The following is a 22,694-nucleotide window of genomic DNA, read 5'->3' as shown; positions in this document are numbered from 1 at the left end:
AGCTAGCAAAACGACATGGGAACAATAAGAAACTATTTAAATAGTCACTAGGAAGTTAAAACAAATTAAATTAAACTTTAAAGGGAGTGGGGGGGAAGATGGGAGAGGGAAAAAGCAACAACAACAACAAAACACAACTAAAAGAAACAAACAAAAACCAACCCAAGAGCTAAATAAAGCATGGAGAAAGAAGGAAGGAAGCCAACATTTGGGAAGCATATTAAGTTAGCTTGTTTGGGTGAGGCTGCACGGCAACAGACTCAGCTTTGCTCCTGAGTTCTGTGAAAAACAGGATTGTAACAACCACATACCTGCCAAGTCCTGCACAGATAACAGATGTTAGGGACACTCCTTTACTCAAAGTGGAGCCAAGATCCAAGATCTGTTGAAAGGTAACACATTTATCTTCTTCTGTATAAGAGAAATGCACAAATAAGCTCCTCTAACTGCACTGTTGCTGAAGGTAGAATATTTATAAACAAATCATGAGGCATTTCCTCGTGAAAGGTCCTTCCCAGTTGAAAAGTGGGAGAGTTAAGTTAGGTTAGGTTATGTGAAGGTGATGTGAAGTCCTTGCTGGACTAGCTAAGCCAATCTGGAAAAACCAAGTACAGCAGGACCCAGCAAAAGTTCATCTCTTAAATATGGACAGGTGAACATAAGAGATTCTCTCTAGAGTGTAAAAGCACAAGTGAATAGTTGATTGAGGAAGCCTGAGCTTTACTTTAGTTTTACTAACATAAGGATACCGTGTAAAGCAACTATTTTAATAAGGAATTAGATCTCAGATTTCTGACTTATGTGGATTAATGTCATATAAAGAAGATAGAATCCTTTCTAATGAGGTTTTGGTACCATCACTTATAATAGACAAAGCTTTTGTGATTGTACTTTAAATACTATAATTCAATTTCTTCCTTTCATTACTTAAAAAGTGAACTTGGATCCCTATATTGTGGTTTTCTGAGGCTGACTTTCCTGCAGGCAAGTATTGGTTTGTACTTAAAATGGACCATTTAATATGGGGATTTTTTTATGTGTTGGTATATAATGTGGAAGACAAATTTTATTCCACTGAAGTACCTGTGTTTGGCTTAGCTTTTTATGTTTAACAATTGGTGATGTCTAGTAGCTTTCAGTTATAGGGGGGCAGGAGAGAGACAGAAGGGTTGAAAAAAAGTAAACTAAAACCATGATCCAAAGATCTTATTAAAGGATCTTTGGGCCTGCTTTAAGATTTTTTTTTCCTAGAATATTTGAATTCTATCATATAACTATTTTATGTTTTTAATCATATTCTTCAATTGCTTAAATGATCATTCTCCAGGGAATAAAATTTTTAGAAGAGAAACTTAAAATTATATCGAATGTATTCATCATAAAATATGCTAACCTGATTAGTTCTTTTGACTGTAATGACTCATGCGTCACTTGACAGAGACTAGTGCTTTGGATCCTCACTGGTAAAGCAATACCCATGAAATTCCTGATGTGTCTGTCCCACCTAACAAAACATGTGTTAAAAGTACAATGACCTGTGTTGGTGATTAAGGAAGAGTGAATCTCTGCTATAATTTTTCCTTTCTTCTGTGGGTGAGGTCTCTTTGAGTATGGTAATGTTAGAGAAAAGGGACAGTTGCATAGCCTACTTTCCTAGAAAACGTGATGAAATAGATTCCATATCAGTGGAAGAGAGAAGAATCACCTTTAGAGTAGCTAAAGAAAAAGGCAAGGGCAATTCTGTTTTCTTATGTTGATGTGGAAAACAGGAGGACATGCTAGAAAATATCTGAGTGAATGTGGTGTATGCTTTATTAATTATATGATACAATGTCAGTGAAAGAAGTTAAGTAGTACTGCCCCTCGTTCTGGACATCTCAGATGGTGCTTGTGAGCCTAGACCCATAGTTAGATATGGTAGGAAGATTTCTGAAATGCATATCTGCAGTGTTCCATCTTAGTCTAGTTAAAATATATTCTGTTCCAGAGAGGAAAGGCATTGGGGTGGTAAGGCTGAGGGGACTGGCTATATATCCCTTTGAGCCAGACGTTAGATCTGTGTCCTCTACCACCTAGCTGTGTAGCTGGGCTGTGCACACCCTACTGTCCTGCTACTGGAACTGCGGAGCAGGAAAAAGTAGGTTTCGAAGAGCAGCTGTTGTTTTCTGGTCAGCTGAAGTTATAGCACCTTTCTGGAGTTCAGCTTGCTTAAATTCACTAAGCTGAGCTACAAGGAATTTGGGCTGTTCTGAGTTCATCCTTAATTCTTCCCTACTTGAAGGGATATAGATGGCTTCCTGTTGCTTGCAACAACTGGGAACCTTATATAGCTGCCTAAGGAGTAAGAAAAGAGATCAAAATTTCACAAAGAGTTGAGAAAAGGAAGGGCATAACTTTATCTCCACTGACTGATAGAACTCATGCAGGTGTATTTGGTACCCTGTTGTATATGGTAGGGCCCAATCCTGCATTTACTTAAACAGATACACCACATCAATGGCTTCTAAGTAGCATACCTTGAGATAAATGTTTCATTGGGGAAAAAAAAATAAAAATGTATAGCCTGGATATTTGATTATCACTTATAAGAGAAAATGTCTAAGCACTCAACTATTTACAATGTAATGTAATAATCTTTGCCTTTGAAGATTGCATTTGAAAACTTATTGTTAAATGTTTTTTTGTTCTCTTTTTTTTTTTTTTTTTTTTTTTTTCCTTTTGCCTCCTGTACCTTGCTCATCATATGTATGTTTTCTGGGCGGTAGCATATCAGACTGGTTATTTATTGTGCAGGTGTTCTGCATGTGTCTTTTGAAGCTGTTATTTTTAAATGGCAGTTTTAAACACTTTTACTTCCTTTTAAATGTAACCATGTATAGACCTACATGACTTTGAGCAATTTATCCCATTATATCTGCAGGTTGTTGCTCTTCATTACTTAGGTTTTCAAGGATAAAGAACAAGCAGCTAAAATCAGAGTAACTGGATATGCTTCAACTCTCTCTCTGGTGGCGAATGTAGAACAAATGATTAGTTACACTGCGCTGTAGTTTAGTTCAGACCTTACATTCAGTGCTAAAGTACTTTGTCTTAATTTAGACCTTGGGCATATAAGCACTTGAGCTTATGTCTAGAATTACTCATATAAGTAAAGCTATTGACTTCAAAGTTATTGACTACCTGTATGAATAAAGTTCAGTTTTTATAAGGTCAAAGGTCTGGAGCCATTATTTCTTGACTGTGCAATAAAAGGAGGCTCAGAAAGCTATGGCTTTTGTACCATTAGCAGATTTTTTAATTTTTTATTTTTCTCATGGATATGGATCTACAATGAAAAGAGTTTTTGATGTTGTTATTCTGGAGATGAACACAACAGCAAGGATATCTTTCCCTTCCAGAAATCTCACTCAGTCTGTTCTCATTATTTTAGCAGTCTTGTGAAGGTTCTCCGCAGGCTTGGTGGTTTGAAATAGTGAGGCCTGATCCAAGCATAGTCAGTAGAAAGGCTTTTCCCTCTTTTTTTTTTTTTTTTTTTTTTTTTTTTTTTTTTTTTTTTTTTCCTTCAGGGACTGTCTTCTGGGATAGATTGTGGTGCTTCCCATTCACAATGACCCTTTGGGCCTGGCCACCCAGCCAGTTTGTAACCTAGCAGACAGTGCATCTATCCAAGCCATGAGCAGCCAGTTTCTCCAAGAGGAGGCTCTGGGAAATATATGAAATGTTCTCCTAAAGTACAAGTAAATAACACCCACACCCTTTCCCTCATCCACTCAGCAGGTCATCTTCTTTTAAAAAGAGATAAGGTTTTTCAGGTAGGACCTGCCTTACTTAAACTCATGCTGACTGGGTCTGATCACCAGGTTGTCTTGTTCATACCATTTGATGACATTCCTGGAACTGAGGTAGATGACAGGCCAGTAATTCCCCAGATCCTCATTTCTGCCCTTCTTGTAGATGGGTATCACATTTGCTAACTTTGAATCAACTGGGACATCCTCAGTTATCTGGGACTGCTGATATATTATTGAAAGTGGCTTGGTGAGCACTTCTGCCATCTCCTTCCTTAGTTGTATCTCAAAAGTCCTGGTTGCATTGCTGACAGCTACCATCAGAACTGTAACAGCTGCTTACCCTGAGCCTTTGCACCTACAGTGTAAGCTGCAGACATCCCTTCCTCACAATTCTTACTCCATGCTCTTGGTAGACCACTTGACAGCAGGACCTCTGGGTCTGTCCCACTCCTCATGCATCCTTCTCACTTCCTAGACCAAGCCGTCCCAGTACACAGAAGGTCAGGGAATGAGTATGATGTGGACTGGCCACCACCAGTGGCTGGTGGAAGCTCTGTTGCAGAAGTCAACTCTGGAGAGAGGGAAGTTTCTCATAAAACATTACATAGCTAAAAGTTGTGGTCTTTCTTCAGGTGACAGTTGATGGGAGTGGCCTCAATACCTTGATGAAGGCCTGGGTTGGAGAAACCAGCTTAGAAAACTGCCGAAGACAGGCATGCAGGGAGGGGCATTATGTACCGAGAGTGTGGAGGGCCTTGTACACTGTTGAGCCTGAAGGTGGTAAGTGGAGCTTTGAACAGAGCAACGAGAATGCTGTAACTGACATGAAAGAGACATTCTGAAATAAAAGAAAACAATTCTTCAAATAACCAGACAGTTGAAGGAGTGAAATATTTGCCTGTAATGGGCTTGTCCAGTCACTGAATTAAGAAAAAATCAATGTCTGAAGTGAGTGCCAAACAAATATAATGAGGAACAGGTAAAGCATTAATCATCTTTATTAAACGATATTGAATGTCCACAGTCCCTAACCAGTCCCAACTATACTGGCTGCTGAACTAACACAGACTTATCTGCCATTGCTCACAGGTGGGTTCACTGCTACAGCAGCATGAAAACTCAATGAAAAGACTGCAAATACCTACAAGTACTAGTTGGAGATTATTTGGATTTCTCAGTCAAATCTCATCTTGAATCCATCACTTCATTTTCTTCATATCATTTACTTTCTCAAACAATAACGATGTTTTGTCATATTAACTTGCTTACTCTGCAGCACAGACTAGCATTTTCTTCAGGATTTTCTCCCTCTTTGAGGTGCTTTTGCAGACACACATTGCATATACAAACTACCATGAGAACACAGGATGGCTGTTATAACCCAAGTCCCTTTTTTTTATTTTTTTGTTTCATTGCATGTTCTATTCCTGATTTTAAAGTGGTTGAGGAGGTGTCCAGCTTGAATAATATATAATATATATAACATTTATGTTATATATAAATATATATAAAGTATATATATAACATTTTTGAAAATGTTATATTCTATAACATTTATATTCTATATTTATATGTTATATTCTATAACATATATTCTATAACATTTTCAAGGGTTCTTAATAGCAAAAGAGAATGTGTTTCATTTGAGCGGCTGATATGACTCTTGCCCTCAATGGTGAGGTCCTAAATGTCAGTGTGAACTCAAGGAGTTTGAGTTGAGTAGTGGAACTTTTTACCCCCGATGTCTTATGAGTAAAGTTGAGCTGACATATATAATCCAACAAGGAACCAATGGAAAAGCTGCGTAAAAATGGAAATGGGACTTAAGAGCTTAGAGTAATAGAGCTAGACATAGTAAGAGCTGCTCTGTAACTCCCTTGAGTTCCTGTCTTTCTTTGATTAAAATAGTGTCTTGTTCTGGCATAAATTCCAGCCTGTATATCTATGATGCAATGAGGAGGAGAGAAGAAATTCAGCTGTGAAACTAAACTGGACAGTATGAAAAATACAGACATATGAGGATTTATAAAAAATTTCTTGGTGTCTGAATAAAAACTGAGGAGGAGAGGATACCTCTTGTGCAAGAGGATACTGTTCTACAAAAACTGGTTAAATTTAACACTTCATTTTTAGTCATTTATTTCAGCAAAAGCCCAATGAGCTTTGAAACAAAGGGCTGAACTTGGAAGGGAATTTATTGCTTTTCACAAAATAGATAACAGTAGTAGTGTCTTCCTTTATTTTTTTTGCACTTTTGTTTAAGAATGTCACTTAGATCACAAGAGATGAAGTCAGATCCCTTCCCTTTTCAAATTCATTCTGAAGAAACCTAAATATAGGCTTGAAATTACAGGGCTAATGGATATGCCAGGATGGTCTCTTTTGTATCTTGCTTAAAATATTGTGGTTTGTTGTTTTAGTCTTGTAACTAGAATATAACTTTAGGTCAAAGAGAATCTCAGAGTATTCATTTGGCTGGAACATTGATGGGGGTAGGAGGAGAAGAGAGATGGTTCTCAGTGTGCTGTTTTCCATAATGATTTATACAGCTCACAAAACTGTTGGGAATGTTTAGAAACAGAGTTCATTCCTCTCAACATTCTTTTTTTGGTAATTGCATATTAAGTCCAAATCACATAGTTTGGACTTGCCTATTTTTGGTGAGAAATGATTTGCCAATCAATTTCTTTATAATTTTTCTCCTGTACTGCCTGTAGCTTATCTTGGAAAACATATTGATCACTTTCTAAGCAGGGAAGCAACTACTGGGAGAGGTGAACAAATAAAATTTAAAGGTTGGATTTCTGTTCTCTAGAACTGCTTTGTCTCATGAGCTATTTTGTTTAGAAGAAAATAATAATTAATAATAATTTAGCTCTAATTCTCTTGATACTTGATCCCTCTCCATACAAGATGAGGTTAAGTATGTCTGTATCACTTATTGGCTGCATAATTGCGATAATAGAAGTTTATAGATACAGTTATTCAATCTGCATAAATTGTTGAGATATTTTTTTTCTTGTTACATTCACTATAAGTGTTTCCAAACATAAACTACTTGGAAAAATTGCACACAAGTTTAAGCTTATTCCTGATGAGCAAAAGCAGCTGTCTGGGAAGTGGGTTGGTTGTCTTATTTCTAACAGCTGCTTCTTACTTCAATAGTGAAATGGTTGTCTTTTCTAATGCTACATAACAGCAAACCTACCTCTTCAAATGCTACATAACAGCAACCCTTATACTTTCTAGACTTATCATTCTGTACTCCCTGGACTCTCCCCCACTAGTGTTCACTTGTATTGAATGTTGCTGGAAAAGATATCCAGATTTTCCCTGGCAAAAAATTATCTGAACAAAATGTTTGTGAAATATACTCCCATTTCTGAATGCTGTCATTGTACTCCTTATATAAAACCATAGCAATGACTTGTACATCACATTTGATGACTTTCAGACTTTCTCCTCACAAATTGGTCTTAGCCAGCTGTATCCCATAAGGGGTATCACGAACTGACATAAGTCTTATGCATATTTGCACAGAATGCATGTAAGGCCAAATTGTTCTTTCACTTACCTACAATTCCATGTACTATGAAGCCAACATACTAATTGATGGGCGAGCTTGTGAATTATTACCAGAATTCTTCATTTCTGCAAGTGGGATTTAAATGTATCACTTGATGCTGATTTAAGGATTGGAACTTGGCTTTCAAGTCAAGAGTAAGTTTTGAGTAAAGCTAGTTAATTAAAGAGATCTTGAAAGAAATCTTGTGAATATTTTCATGTGCCTGAATGTTGTTTCAGGGGTATTATGATTCACCAGACTATTAATTATTGATGACCTTATAAGCAATTATTTGGTATGTATTACAAATTATTTATGAAAGTCTACAAAAAAAGTTGAAGGGTGGTGGGGACATACACTTAATCAACTAGTAATGTAACTTGGTCTGTTCAAACTCTCTGCTCAAAGATTTGAAATATTTTGCAAGTTAAAACTAGTCTAAACAAAATGATGAATATTTACCAGTTAAGCATAACTACAGCTATTAGGACCCTGTTAAATTTACCAGGTACAGGAGAAGCTAGCTATTTTGGATCAAATAGAATTTGGAGTTTTCTGTGGGAAAAAAAAAAAAAAATCAAATTCTGGAAAAAATTATGAATGTTCAGGCTTTTTCAAGAGAAGGCATAGTTGATGTAGATAATAATTTAAAAAATAAATATTAGCTCTCCATTACCGGGGGCATTATCATATATGGTTTCCAGATTGCATCTTGCAGCTTCTGCCTCATACCAATTCTCTTATTTATGCAGTTAAAGCTTTCATTTATGTTCAGATTTACAGGTGAAGCTGTTTGGCTTACTTTGGGCAACAATGTTGGTTTAAGCCTTGATTGTAATAGTATGGATTAGACCAATGGTGTCATGCTGGTAGGGACAGAGACAGAATCTTAGGGAAGACTACAAGAAGCAGTGTGTTTCTGCACACAGAAAAGTTCATTTTCCTGTTCAGCCTCTCTAAGAAATTTTCAGTCCAGGTCTGCACCTGTCATATTATTGATGGACCTAACCTCAAAGAAACCAGCTCTTTCTGAAACAATTTATACTTATGCCCTTTAGCCATTGAATTTGTACTTTGAAGAGATGCAAAACAAGCTGAAAATTTGGCACCAAGCTGTTTCAGCACCTGAAGAGCCTGGACGCATGTAAGAACTTCAAGGATTCTACAGATTGCTGAACAAAACAACTCTGCTTTCAAGCTTTTGTCTTGTTACTAAGAAGTGCTTGCCTGAGGAATAAACTATAATGCAACAGCCCCAGGTGACCTGTACCCTGCTTCTCTACTGTGTTCCAGTGAGAATGGAAGCAAATATAAGGGGGCTCTTTGGTGTTTTACATAAAATGTTTCAGGGGATATATGCAGTGTTATCTTTACTGACCTCAAACAAATCTAGCCTGTAAGATCACTCAGAAGTGCAAGTTACTCACCGTCAATTTTGATTCAAATCTTGGTGCTCAGACTTTGAGGAAATGAACATTTACCTTGCATAGTTCAAAACCAATTTTCAGTAGCATCACTAGACTTCTACTGAACTCTTTCCAAAACCTCACTCTGAATTAATTATTGTACAGATAAATGGTTACTTGCTGGAAATTGGCCTGCTTATTTGCATCAAAGAGAAGAAATCAATTAAATAATTAACTGCTGTGTATTTGACAAGACATTATTATAGATAATTAGTTCTTTCATGAATATATAATTGATGTTATTTTTTCATATTTTTTTTTGTGACAAATAAACTGAAACATAATTTAAGCTGTAAGCCTAGGTAGTGTGCACTGGAACAATTTTCCCACAATTTATGAAAACAATATGTATGCTATGTGCCTGACAGATGCACACAGATACAGTTGAGGCCTGCAATGAGTTTAATATTGTTGTTATTAATTTCAAGAAGTCTACTTCAGTATGTTTTTTTTTTTTTCAGACAAATCTTTTAATTTTCTTATGAGATCAAGAAAATGCTGCTTGCATCTCTACCTGTTCTTCCCACTTAGAGCTCTTTCAAACAAGATCCAGCTGAGATGTATCTGTTACTTGTATTGCTACCTAGGATATCAAATTCTACAAATTACATTAATATCAAAAGCTATGCAAAGATGGATTTGTTTTACCCATGTGGTAGGAAAAGCTGCTCAGCTTCAGTACCAGAGATCTAGCAGCATGGCAGCAGAGGCATTGTTAATTACGCTTCATAAGAAACTCCTTGTTGATAGTCACAACAGAAGCATTACCAGGACAAGATAACAATCTGAAGAGGAGTTCTCTGTTCACCTTCTGTTGGGACTGAGTTCCAGGAAAAGGCTGGCAGGTTTGCTGGGCAGAGTATTTCAGAGAGCACGAATGCCTGCTGGGCTGATGCAGACTACTAGACTCATGTTACCAAACAGCAGTGAGTTGATTATTTATGTGTGCATGACTCTGAGTAGAGTTTGATTTTAATTGACAACCTGTATACTATTAAGCAAACAGAAGAGCATAAAAAAATTACCAGAATGCAATTTTTCACAGAATCACAGAAAAAATCTAGCAGTTATTCTTCCACAATGTGAATGCATTCTGATTTCTAGAATGTGATTTCTACCTTATTTTGTGCATTCTGAAAAAAAAAAGTAATTCAGTTGATTTCCGCAGGTAATATTTCATATATTAGAATTTGATTCCCTCAATGGTCTCAAACCATAAACAGTGAATGGCCAGATACTTCTGAACTACTACTTGTCCAGCTTCCTTTTCTCTGTCTCTTTTTAAACACATACTTACAAATAGTCTTGCACAAGGGTTATGCTTTTAGGCCAAAGTATGTGTATGTGTGTATATGTACATATATATAATATATATATATATATGTGTGTGTGTGTGTATGTACATATACACATATATATACACATATATATGTGTATATGTACATACATATATAATATAAATATAATATATTTATTTTATATTATATATAAAATATAAATAACATATATAATATAAATAACACATATATATATGTGTTATTTAAGAACTGAACAGATAATTTTATTTTCATAAAATTTAAAACAAAACACAATCCTATTTTTCATGGGGATAAACCTGAGACCTTATCAAATTGAAGCAGAGTTCAATTCAACATGAAGGGAACCTCACTAGCTTAGCTAGGTACCTCAGATATGCTTAACCCCATTCCTCATCTTGAGCTAATTATAACTTTCTTGACAGCTGTCCATAATTGTTATGTTATGATCACTTCCAATTAGCTGGCTCGAACTACTTACAGAAAAAGATATAAGCAGATGCTTACAAAGGAAGAAACAGCTGCTGATAAATGAGTTCTATACGACCACAGATTTGCTAGTAACACTGCTTTTAATATATGTATTTTGGTGCTACACTGTTTTGTCTCAAACCTGAATTCCACCAGATTGAAAGGCAGATTTCCTTGATTTACAGGATGTTTTTCATTAGTTTTGTAGGTCTTGGTATTTATGAAGATGAAAATGCTAGCAGGAACATTAGATTACAAAGGTAACTCTGAAAAGGTCAGCAGGTCTGACATGCAATTTGTCTCGTCCAATTAGGCTTTGTATTGATATCCTGTCTGTCTGATCTGTATAAATGATGTGTGGGAAATTGTATGTTTTTTTTTTTTTTTTTTTTTTTTGTGGCAAAAGGGTTAAAAAGACAATCAGATCACTGAACAGCTCTAATGACAAAGCTGATAAACATTTAAGCTACAGTGTGTGATTCTGTGTTGGCTTTGAAGATTAGCTCTAGTAGTCTACTTGATTTAAGAATTTAAAAGGTAAAAGAAGTGTCCAGCTATGGCATCTGTAAATCAGTTAAGAAATATTTGGTTTTCATTACTTAACAGAATGAACAGATATCTAGAATTAATCATAAATGCATAAGGCATACTCACTGCATCTTTCTTAATCTAATGCCTGTTGCTATGATTCCACATCATATCGCAGAATTCAAAATATATCGACCTATATAATCCACCAAAATGTTTGCTCCACATATTTACTGTCTGCTGTTCAGTAGAATATAAAGAACAGGTGTCTACATTGATTTGCTAGGAGAACTGAAGAGAGTATAAGTGCCTCAAGTTTAAATAAAATAGGTGTAAGCAGCAAATAATTCAGGGGAATTAGAATTTCAAATCCAATCCATTTCAATTACCTATTGTGGTTTGCCACTATCTGAAGATTTTCTGCATTTGCTGTAACTTTGTGTTCCAACAACTCTGAACTTAAATAGGAAATGATGAGAGAGTAGGAGGTAATCTTCCCCGTGCGGTCACAGCAACCTGCCTGATTATTTTGTGGGATGGACCTTCTTCATCTTAATGAAACAGAAATACTCATTTATTATTCCACATTGCAAAAGAACATTGCAGAAATTCAAGTCAATTGGAATAAAACTTATGACAGTTTACTTCCAGCTAGTCCTAAAGCTACTGGGGATCATAAAAGATTAATATTTGAAACAAAAAACTATGGTTCTTAAATCTTTCAGAAGGCATCTAAAACTAATGTTTGAAGCTTCTTTTATGCACTATTTACTTATACAATGACACTGAAAGTTTGTTTTAATCACCCTTTTGAATTAATGTTTTAATCACTCATTTTGAATTCCTTGCTCCTTTTTGGTGACTAAAATATTGAAAACATTTATCAGCTCATAGAAAATTACATGTTTATTTTAATTTATTTAATATTTCTCTAATATTGATTAAAGTGTCTAAGTATTTAAAAACTGCTTTAAGGGTTGTCCTTTTGTACCAAACCACTTTTAATCTCACATAATTTGCCTCACTCCAATTTGTCTCATGAACAATCAAAAAGCCTGGGGAGGGGAGGGTGGTTAAGGGGGGAGTGAGGGGGCGGGGCTGGGGGGTAATGAAACCAGAACTCTGAGTCTTAGATCAGGCTAGAAAGATTCTGCTTCCCTCTGTACTGGGTCTGGCTGGGATGTTAACTTTCCCTACAGCAGCCCATACAGTGCTGTGCTTCGCACTTGTAGCTAGAACAGCAGTGGTATCACACCAGTGTTGTGTCTGCTGCTGAGCAGTGCTGGCACAGCATCAGAACTCTCTCTAACCTTCCTAGGGGGTGGGGAAAAAAAGTGAGAAAAGAAACATCACCAGGGCAGCTGACCTAAACCAGCCAAAGGGATATTCCATACCATATGATGTCACACTCAGCAATAAAAGGTGGAAAAAGGAAGAAGAGGGTAGGGGTGGGCTTTCATTGTGAAAATGTTGGTCCTCCTCCCATACACCGGCTACACGCGTTGAGGCTCTGCTTCAAGGATGTGGTCAAGCATCGCTCATTCGTGGGAAGTAGAGAGTAATTTCTTTCCTCTGAACTTCCACATAGCCTTTATTTGTTTTGTTTTTTTCTCCCTTGCCCCCTCCCTTTTCTCCTTTCCTTTTTTTTTCCCCCTTTAGTTAAATTGTTTAGTTAATAGTAATCTTTCCTTCATAATTTTTTTTTTCCATTTAATTAAATTATCCTTATCTCGATCTGTGAGTTGTTATTTATTTTACTTTTTCCCCTCCTCATCTAAGGAAGGGGAGTAAGAGAGCGGTTGTGGTGTTTAGCTGCCTAGCAGGGTAAAACCACCACATGCTCACTGGAAACTGGCTGTAGGAATTCACATTTCTTGTACGTTGTATCAGGAACTGAGAAAGGTTGGTTGCTTATACTTCATATGGGCCTTTAATGGATACATGCTATATCCTTTTGTAATTGAAAAGGATGCAATGTTGTTCAGGATGCTAGTTCTGTTCCTGTTGTTGCTAAGGTTTTGCAACATTGGATAAAACTTCTTAAATTCTTCTCACATTATGAATACCTCTGCTTTAATTGCTTAGGTAGGAGAAGGAACCCTTCTGAATATAAATGGTGGATGAAAAAGTTAAAGCTGCTTTGAAAGCTTGTATTAGCTTTTTCTGTGTTGTACGTATCTTTAGGAATCAAAGTGGTAAGAAGAAATTTCAAATATTTCCAAGATCCATTTATGAATTATTTCATTACTCTGTGGGTCTTGCTGCTTTGAAAGCATGTCAGAAACTTTAAGTAGATGAAAACTGAGTGTTCCAATGACTGGAAACAATGGCCTTACAAGGAACACTGGAGAGGTGTCTGTGATTTTAATCAATCTTGAGAGATGAACAGGGTATAACTGCCTTTATGGGAGGAATATATCCAGAGCTAAGGGGCTCTTCTTGGTGAAGTAAGGGGACTTATAGTGAAACTTTAACAAGAACTTACGTTTGAGAAGCTGATTCAAGGCAAGACTTGGACTAAATTAAAATAACACTTTTGTCCCCTTACCTCCCTCATAAAGACTACAATTATTCCAAAGACTAAAATACTAAAAGTAAAAAAAGTAAAAAGCCCTTTTGGAAGACATAATGATAAACTTTTTTTTTTTTTTTTTTGGCTCTTATTGACTGGCATATTAGTGGAGAAAGACTGTACAAATTGTATTAAGAAGAAAACTGAATATGTAATAGAATAAGGTTGGTATCTATTTTGAGTAAAATATGTTAGAGGTGTGAACGCTTGCTTTTTTTTTTTTTTTGATTTAGCCTTATACAAATGCCAGCTCTGTAGAAGGTAGCAGAAATATGTGAAGAAAAATATATTTGACTTTCTATTAAATCATATGCACCTGATGAAATCTTACTGTATATCAAAAAATAAAATAAAAACAAAATTAATTACCACACTTGAAAACAATTAAGAAACCAATTCAGAACAAAATATTTTATATGAACTTTTTTCATCTACCCAAATGTTTTGATGTATTTTAGTAGAAAGAAGAATCCACTGGTAGTCTTCAGACAGAAACAACTTAGGAGGTGTTTTGTCTTGTAAGATAGAAGGAGTATCAACTCTTCTCAAGATGCAATTCTTTTGAATCAAAACTATTACATTTGCAAAGCTTTAACAATCCACAGGGTTAATCCACAGGGTCACAGATATCCTGAGCACACTAGAAAGGCTTTATTGAAGCCCTGGTGTCTGACATTAGTTTGTCCATTTATGCTAAAAAGAGCACTTCATGGAAACATATCCTGTAAAATAATGTATATAGAACACATGATCTCCTGAAAAACTACTCAGTTTTGAATAAAATATGTTAAGCTTGTGTCCTATATGCAAAAGCATCTGAGAAGTAGTTGTTAGTAGGCAGAAGGACTATACTCCATGAAGAACTCTGCTCACCTACAAAACAGAGCCTTTTTTTTTTTTTTTTTTTTGACTGTAAGTTAAAAGCCAAATGTGTCAGCAAAACAGTTCACTTTGTGCAAGCCTGTCTATAAAAATTGACTGTCTCTGTACTCAGTCCCTGCCCACCAGACCATCTGCTGTTGGACTGCTCTTGGGAGCAGTAAATGAACTGAGCACATAGACCTGTGAAGGATGACAGATTGCTGTTTGGGTGGATCTGGGGACATGTTTTGGTGGGGATGCAGAAGCTTGGCTTCGTTCTGCATCCCAGAAAAGTTAAAGCATCCAGATTCTCTGCAGGGCAATCTGACATGGGTTTTCTCTGGCTTACTGAGAATCATACACTTAATACTTGGAGTATTTTTGATGAGTGATAAATATCCATATTTGGAAAGGACTGGAATGCTTCATTCTGGAAAAATGCCATAATATCACACTAATTGGAGTTTTCTGTGGAAAAAAAAAATCAAATTCTGGAAAAACTGATGAATTTTCAGGCTTTTTCAAGGGAATTCATATTCTGGCTTGCTAATGGCTCTAATCAAAATGATAGCAAAGCTTAGTATTCACCATTTGGTGGAGGTAGTTCCATAATTAGGTTTTTAACTTGTTTAGAAAGGATATGATGATATCCGAGCATCCTGTGGGTTTAGCTGTGCTAGGAATCTATGACCTAAGTTAGAGGTAGTATTAGATAAACAGTTCTTGAGGAAGTTTTGACAAAGACTTACAGCACATTATCTGTCTTACAGCACAGCTAGTCTGTGATATGCCACACTTGCCATGCTTATACCAAGAGCTGTTATCTATCATTCATTGCAAGGGATACCCAGATAGAAGGTTCCTTGATTCTGGTAAACTAACTTCTTGCTAAATTTCCATGGCAAAAAATAAATTGTTTCTTGTGAGGGGAGGTTTTTAGTATAGGTGCATATGCATAAGTCTGTATAACTGATAGGGGTTAGTAGTTGAATGTAATAGCCTTTCAGTTTTAAAATAATGAAGGGAAAGTGACAAGATCTTGGCCATATAGGCTCTGCAGTTGATGTTGGTAAAATATTTGTTCTATTGACACCAAGCACCTTCAGAGTTAATGGTTAAATTTTTTGCATTACCTGTAACCCAAGTTATGATAATTCAAAACCTACTGATACTTCAGTTGTCTTCATTTGGTTGTGACTGCAAGGATACTGCTGGGGAATCTCTGCTGCAGCGCTGGACTTCAGTGGTATTTTTTCAATTTATTTATTTATTTTTGTCCACACAGTGATTGTGAATCATGTGAGAAATAATAATGTAAACAGGCTTCTCTACTGTTAGACACCTTAAGTCAGTGGGTCGATGAAGCTGGTGAGAGGCCTGGAGAACAAGTCCTATGAGGAGCGGCTGAAGGAGATGGGCTTGTTCAGCCTGGAGAAAAGGAGGCTCAGGGGTGACCTTATTGCTCTTTACAGATACCTTAAAGGAGGCTGTAGTGAGGTGGGGGTTGGTCTATTCTCCCACGTGCCTGGTGACAGGACGAGGGGGAATGGGCTTAAGTTGCGCCAGGGGAGTTTTAGGCTGGATGTTAGGAAGAACTTCTTTACCAAAAGGGTTGTTAGACATTGGAACAGGCTGCCCAGGGAAGTGGTTGAGTCACCATCCCTGGAAGTCTTTAAAAGATGTTTAGATGTAGAGCTTAGGGATATGGTTTAGTGGGGACTGTTAGTGTTAGGTCAGAGGTTGGACTCGATGATCTTGAGGTCTCTTCCAACCTAGAAATTCTGTGATTCTGTGATTCTGTGAAATGGAAGCACTTTTTGAATGACTGCTTAGATTCTAACTCTTCAAATCTGTGTTCAGTTTTTATAATCACCATGATGTAACAGATAAATTTTTGGTCAGTGTGAAAGCTAAGAAAAGAAACTAATTAGTATTTGTATGGCCTTGCTCTTCCTATTTACACCATCTACTCCTAAATATGTTGCTTTCTGGTAGACTCCACCTGTGCATGTGTCAGTGGTCTATTTAGTAGCTTTAAACCTTTAAAATAGGAGATCCCATATTTCCTCTTTTTTTTCTAAGAAAATCTCTCTTTTTTTTTTTTTTTTCTCTCTCTGGAAATTACTTCTAGATGATGATATGCATTCTCAATCTAAATGATGCAGCAGTTTAATTAAGTTAATAAATCCTATTTAATGTCCAGAATTACATATGGATTTTCTAGGTTTCATCTAAAGTTGTTCTGCAGGAGACAATTCACTGCTTCTGGAATAAAGGTGGTCTCTCTCTTTCCTTTTTTTTTTTTTTTTTTTTTTTTTCAGAAAGATTTGGTTTGTGTCTTAATTGATAGTTTACTGCTTGGCATACTGTCTCGTTGATCAGTGAGTTAGTCATGGGCAGTGACTGTACTACTAAATAACACAAGGCCATGGCACAGATGTAAGCTGTGTTATATTGCAATTATCAGTACTGTTCAGTTTGCTCACATGATCTCTGGTATCCTTTTGGGGCCTTTAGCAGTTAACACTGGCCCAGAATGCCATCAGAACAACTTTCACATACAGATCTTTTTCATCAATAGGTTTCAAATGTGAGCGCACCAATATGCATCCAGCAATTATGGATGAGCAACAGTACAGTTGAGATACTACAGCCTTGGTCAGCAAGGAGAAAGTGTATTTTTCTCTATTAATGCCTTCGTCCTTTGAATACAGCTGGTGGGCATCTCAGTACTGTGATGAACAATACACAGCTCAGATATACCTCTAGGCATAGGAAAACAATGGATGATTGTGCTTATATTTTCAAACTTTTATAGATTATTCTGAGTTCATGGCTGCTTGGCTCTCAAGAGGAAATCATTTTGAATCCTAGTATTGTAAAAATATTTGTAGTAAAACGTTTGGGTAATGGGCTAGAGAGAAATGAGCAACCCACTGGAAAGTAGTTTATCACTGGCACTGACCCTGCCACCCAGACTCATGGCAGAGCTCTAGGGAGACAAGTTATGGTTTCTGTCCTTGCTCTACCTGACTGTTAAGGATCTCCCGATATAGACTGGATGGAAGTAGCTCCTGACTCATTTTCTGGAGCAGTTTCCAGGGAGCCACTGTGCTGTTCATACAGGCACAGACCACATCTTTGTCAGGACCAGGTCCTGCTCAGAGAACAAGCTATGCTGGGAGACAGGGCAGTCTGATTAGGTAGGTGGGATCAGCTGGCACCATCAGTTCCTTGCCTGGATGTACAGTGCTAATATACTTGGCCAGATGGGACTGAAATCCCAGGCTGCTGAAATAGAAACTAGAAAGGATGTAATAACTCCCTTTTGCTTACCTGTTCCTATGCACACGTGGATGATATCTAATTAAATAATAGCTATGTATATATATTTTTCCTTCCCCTCCCTTGTGTTGATGATATATATATTTTTTAAAGATTATTTGAAGAGCATAGTTGTAAATAGCTAAGATCTGTGTCATTCCCTTTCAACTGGGGAGTTACAGAGACTACTGCTGGCAGGATCTTGTGTAGGGAAAACATGAGTAGAGAGATTGTAGTGGGTTGAATGTCAAGAATAGAGAAAAGGGGATCAGAATGTAGACCCTCAAGTATAATAGTGGTCAGCATGACTCATGAAAAAAGAAGAGTTGACAGTTGGGACTGTCACAATGAATTTAATCTCTTCCTTGTATATAGCATGCAGAAAGGCAAGGCACGGGTAGAAAACAAGCTGTGTTTGTTTAGAGAGAAAGGGGAGGAATGCTGCAAATTGCTTGTGAGGGTTTTAATGGAAATATGCCTCATTCAGACTACCACCTCTTGTCCTGGAATTAGAAGAGGCAGACAAGTGTGCAAGGCCATCTGTGCCAATGAAGACAGGCAGGATGTATGGGAAATGGAAAGTCCAGTCCTGCTGTGATCCCTTTGCCTTGCAAGAGGCTGCTGATGAGCAATTAGTGTTGTAAAGAAGGCAATGACATTATTAACAATGTTGATCATATGACTTTCTAGGCTGTCTCTGTGTTCACCGCCTTGTGGCCAACCAGCTGGACACAGGCTCCACTGAAACCCATTGTTGCAAACTGACACTAGGACCTATGGTCAGAAAGGGAAAGCAATGTTTTTCATGTTATTGTATACAGCCAATATTCTCAGCAACATCCTGTAATTCTAGGCAGGAAGAGAATATGCTCTGCGTAGGTCCCCAGAAAAAATTAGGGGTATTGCTATTGACCCAAATTAGAAAACCTATGGTAAATCTAGATATGGAAGAAATGAGTAAGCTATGAAACCCCTAACTGAGTGCATCTTGCCTGACTCCAGCCTGAAGAAGGGGACAGCACTACAGATAGACTATGGAAGACACCTAAGAATGTTTCTCAAACATAATGAGAAAATGCAGGAATAGCTGTAATACCCATGGCAGATGGTAGGATGTTGTCACACCCAGTGCCCAGCACAGATTTCAAGCCTACAAGCATAGAACAAGGTGTGATGAATGATTTCATGCTCTACCATCTGCTTTATCAATGGACCATGGTAAGTGTGACCACCCATGGAGCTGTGAAGATTAAAAAGGGCTAAAATATATCAGAGGTACACTGAGCCAGGGCTGGCTACCAATGATTTGCAACTTGGATGTAATGACTGTTTTGGGTGTGACTTTCAGCTGTGTGGGTATGTATCAGTCTGTGCCATTTGGCCCTGGAACCCAAGAGGTGGTTCTTGGCCCTCTTTTTGTCAATATAGATAAATTTTTCTGGATTTACTAAGCTTTACCTTTTCTTCACCTGAATCTGTTTCCATTCTCAGAGCTCTAACTGCATGTCTCTGAGAAAGCACAGAGAACAGGTGGAGTATGAAAGAAGAAGTAAAGGGCAGATTATAGGGAAAATGAATTTGTAGAATTATTGACTTGTCATCTCAACTTCAGATAAGAGAAAAATTCTGGAATGGAAAAAATCAAACCATCTGTAAGCTCCTGGAAAATCATCAAAGAGATGAGTAGCCGCCAACATGGTTCATTTGTTCAACCCAGTTTCCTTCTGTGACAGAGTAACTGGCCAGTGGATAAAGGAGAAGCATTAGATGTTATATTTTGAGATTTGTAAGGTTTTTGCTACTCCCTTGCATCACACTTTCAAAAATATGCATGTAAATTAAATTACAGGGTGAAATGTCAAACCAGTTGGAAATTATGCCCAGAAAATTAATCAAATATCTGACTCGACAAAAACATGAAATGAGGTTTCACAGGGTCTTCTGAACAGAATACTGAGTTAGCTTATTATGTATGATTTTAATAGCAAGCTAGAAGCAAGCAGAGTGATGTTATTACTGAGCTAGTCCTTCAGTCTGGATAAACTTAGGATATAATAAAGAGATAGAAATTGAATTTAGAGGGGGAAGTGTAAGGTATTCAGTTGGGACAATCAATAGAGCAAATATGTATTGGGTAATGTTGTGTGGTTCAGAAAGTTTCCTGGAAAAGGAGATGGGGAAAAGGGGGATTTGGCATGTGATAGTAATCAGAAGTGTCATGTTTTTTTTTTGGCATAGGATAGAAGCAAATGTCACACCAATAAACAAACATTTATGTTGTCTGCAAAATACAGACTGTACTTCCATTATGCTCAACATTATCAAGGTCTTAGCTGTAGTGTTATGCTTACTTTTGGGCAGTACACTTCAAAGAAAATTCAGAATGGAGATTTTCCAGAGGAGAGAGATTGGAATTATCATTTGTTTTTAGAAGTGGTGTTCTTGGATGAGAGAAGGCTGAATGTGACAGGTCTTCTAACAGAAAAAAAAGCTGTCATGAATCTGTTCATTGAGACTGTTACACACAGGATGATAAACTTTATTAATGGTTAAAATCACAGGAAAGATGTTCAGTACGTATTTTCATATCCTATCTTTCCTGAGCTTACTGGTAAGGCCCTGTAACAATGTGATGGGTTTCTGGAAGTCTGTGGTCTCTCTGCTTTGGATATCTTATAGGTGGGACTAAGGAAGCTTAGCCCAGTGTTTTGACTGTTTTATGCAGAACTAGTTATCAACCATTATTCATTACAATTTTGCTAGTTTATGTAAAGGACAAATTCTTAACAAGTTGAACAAAAATTTTTATTTTGATATCAGGAGCCTTCCTGGATGAATTTTAGTCTGGTTAAGGAAAGTAAGAACTTGAGGCAAAAAGAAGAAAATGAAACAGGAGAGGAAGGGAGATAGCTGGCTAATTCTGAGGAAAGACGAGAATAGTATATGTTAACTGGGTTTGAGAAAATCTTCTGAATGTGTCCACAGTGCTCTTGTTTAATTCCTTTTGCTTCTTAAACATATCAAATTCTTCGTATGTACTGGACCTCTCAGGGAGCAAGGTCCAAAAAATATGCTGATCTCTTTATCCTGGGGCTTTTATTCAGGACTATATGGACTTGGATCTGTGCAAACCACCTCCATAACCTGCCAGAAGGTGACCTGGGGGATTTGCATTTCTTGTTAGGTGTGCGACCCTGAGCAATACTGCTTCTAATGCAAGCAAATACATGTGACTCTAGAGCAGTGCCAAAAATAGACATGGTACAGGTTTGCTGCTGTGAATTTACATAGGACCAGCATAAGCTTCTGGACCAATAGCAAATCCCTGAGTTTGAGGCCAGGCCTGTACTTTCAGCAAGAGGAGAAAGTACTGGAAAATCCAGCATTCCAGCCAGTCTCCTGATATTTGCCACCTTGCACCTTATCGAAATTTAAGGTCTGGCTGACTATTTGCATATTGCTGCACAGCCTGTGTTAGGACTAGTTAAAAGACATCCGCAGCTCTTGAGCCTCAGATTGGCTTATACCTGTAGACAGAAGGGGTGTTTACTGGTGATATGGCTCTCTTGCAAACAAATGTTGGCTGATCAGACCTCCATCACAATCCATCTAATGTAAGTCTTAGATGTCCACTGGCTGGTGATGGTTTAGCTGGAAAGGCTATGGAGGGAGAGGCAAACCTCTCCTCTACTGGTCTGGCTTCTCACTAGGGGGCGGGTTTTCCTTTGAGAACGCTTCAGGGACACTTCCATGTATTCTTGCTGAAAGTATTGGACACTACTTTCAAGTCTGTTGGGTGTGACCATGAATTTTAGAGAAAACATGTTATTCATGGTACATTCAAGTGCTAGAGTGTCACGCACGTTATATGCATTATCTAGGCTATGCATCAGGTTAGGATATTTTTTTTTTCCACACTATGTAACAGTGCGGCTAGAGACAGCTCACCCTGCAAGAAAGGGCCAGCCTATCCTTAACTGAGTCTGCAGTATTTGACTGACAGGATGGAGTGTTCCCCCTTGTTGATATGTTCCACAGTAAATACATGTATTGATCCTGCTTTGTTGGGCTGATACAGACCTTCCATGATTTGGTGCAGGAATTTAACCTTTGGGAGCATTGCAGAGATGTACCTCTTTTTATCTTCTGAAAGTGTGCTGAAACATAGTGAAGCTACCAGGCTTCATGATGCTACTGCCCTGCTTGGGGGAAGGCAGAATGGTTCTTGCTGATCACTAGAAAACAGCAGCATTTTTATACATTGATTTCACCTCACCACCTCTTTGTTCATGCAGCTACCATGGACTGGCCTGACTATGTAGCTAAGTCTGTAAGATACAAACAGGTATATAAATAGTCATCTCTGTTAATGCCATCGCTTGGCACCAGAAGAGACGACTGGGTGTAGAGGTTTCATTGGCTCTTATCTAGAGCGGATCTCGAGCTTTCTAAAGCTTGACTTACTTACAGTAAACAGCTAATGACCTTCAGAGGTCTGAGTTTATTAGGAAGAGTGTTGTCAACAAAAGTGTTCAGGGATTGTTTGCTACTGTTCAAACAGCCTGTCATCTGTACACGAACCATTTTTCCCCTCCTGTCTACTCTTTTCTGGATAGAAGGAAGAGAAAGAACCACTTCAGTCTGAATTGTGCAAGGAAGAGGACAAGGAGTTTAAAAAGGGGCCCCAAGGAGAGAAAGGGGTTTAAGGAGAAGGGAAGAGCTAAACAAGAGCACACTCAAGTGAAAACCTGGAAATTTAACCAGAATTTTTGTGTCTCTGTAAATCAGTAAGTATCTGAA

General features: G+C 37.5%; 1 long non-coding RNA gene across 1 annotated transcript in view; it reads left to right on the top strand.

Annotated features, from left to right (window-relative positions):
- Window positions 1-221: 221 nt before the first annotated feature.
- LOC137855195 (uncharacterized) overlaps window positions 222-22,694 on the top strand; it is a 45,143-nt gene continuing 22,670 nt past the window's right edge. Inside the window, exon 1 of the long non-coding RNA XR_011095583.1 lies at window positions 222-392. This is a non-coding gene — a long non-coding RNA (uncharacterized lncRNA). The remainder of the gene's footprint in view (window positions 393-22,694) is intronic.

This window comes from Anas acuta, chromosome 4 (assembly GCF_963932015.1).
Source record: "Anas acuta chromosome 4, bAnaAcu1.1, whole genome shotgun sequence".
In the NCBI taxonomy this organism is placed as follows: Eukaryota; Metazoa; Chordata; class Aves; order Anseriformes; family Anatidae; genus Anas; species Anas acuta.
This window is presented reverse-complemented; position numbering and strand designations above follow the sequence as displayed.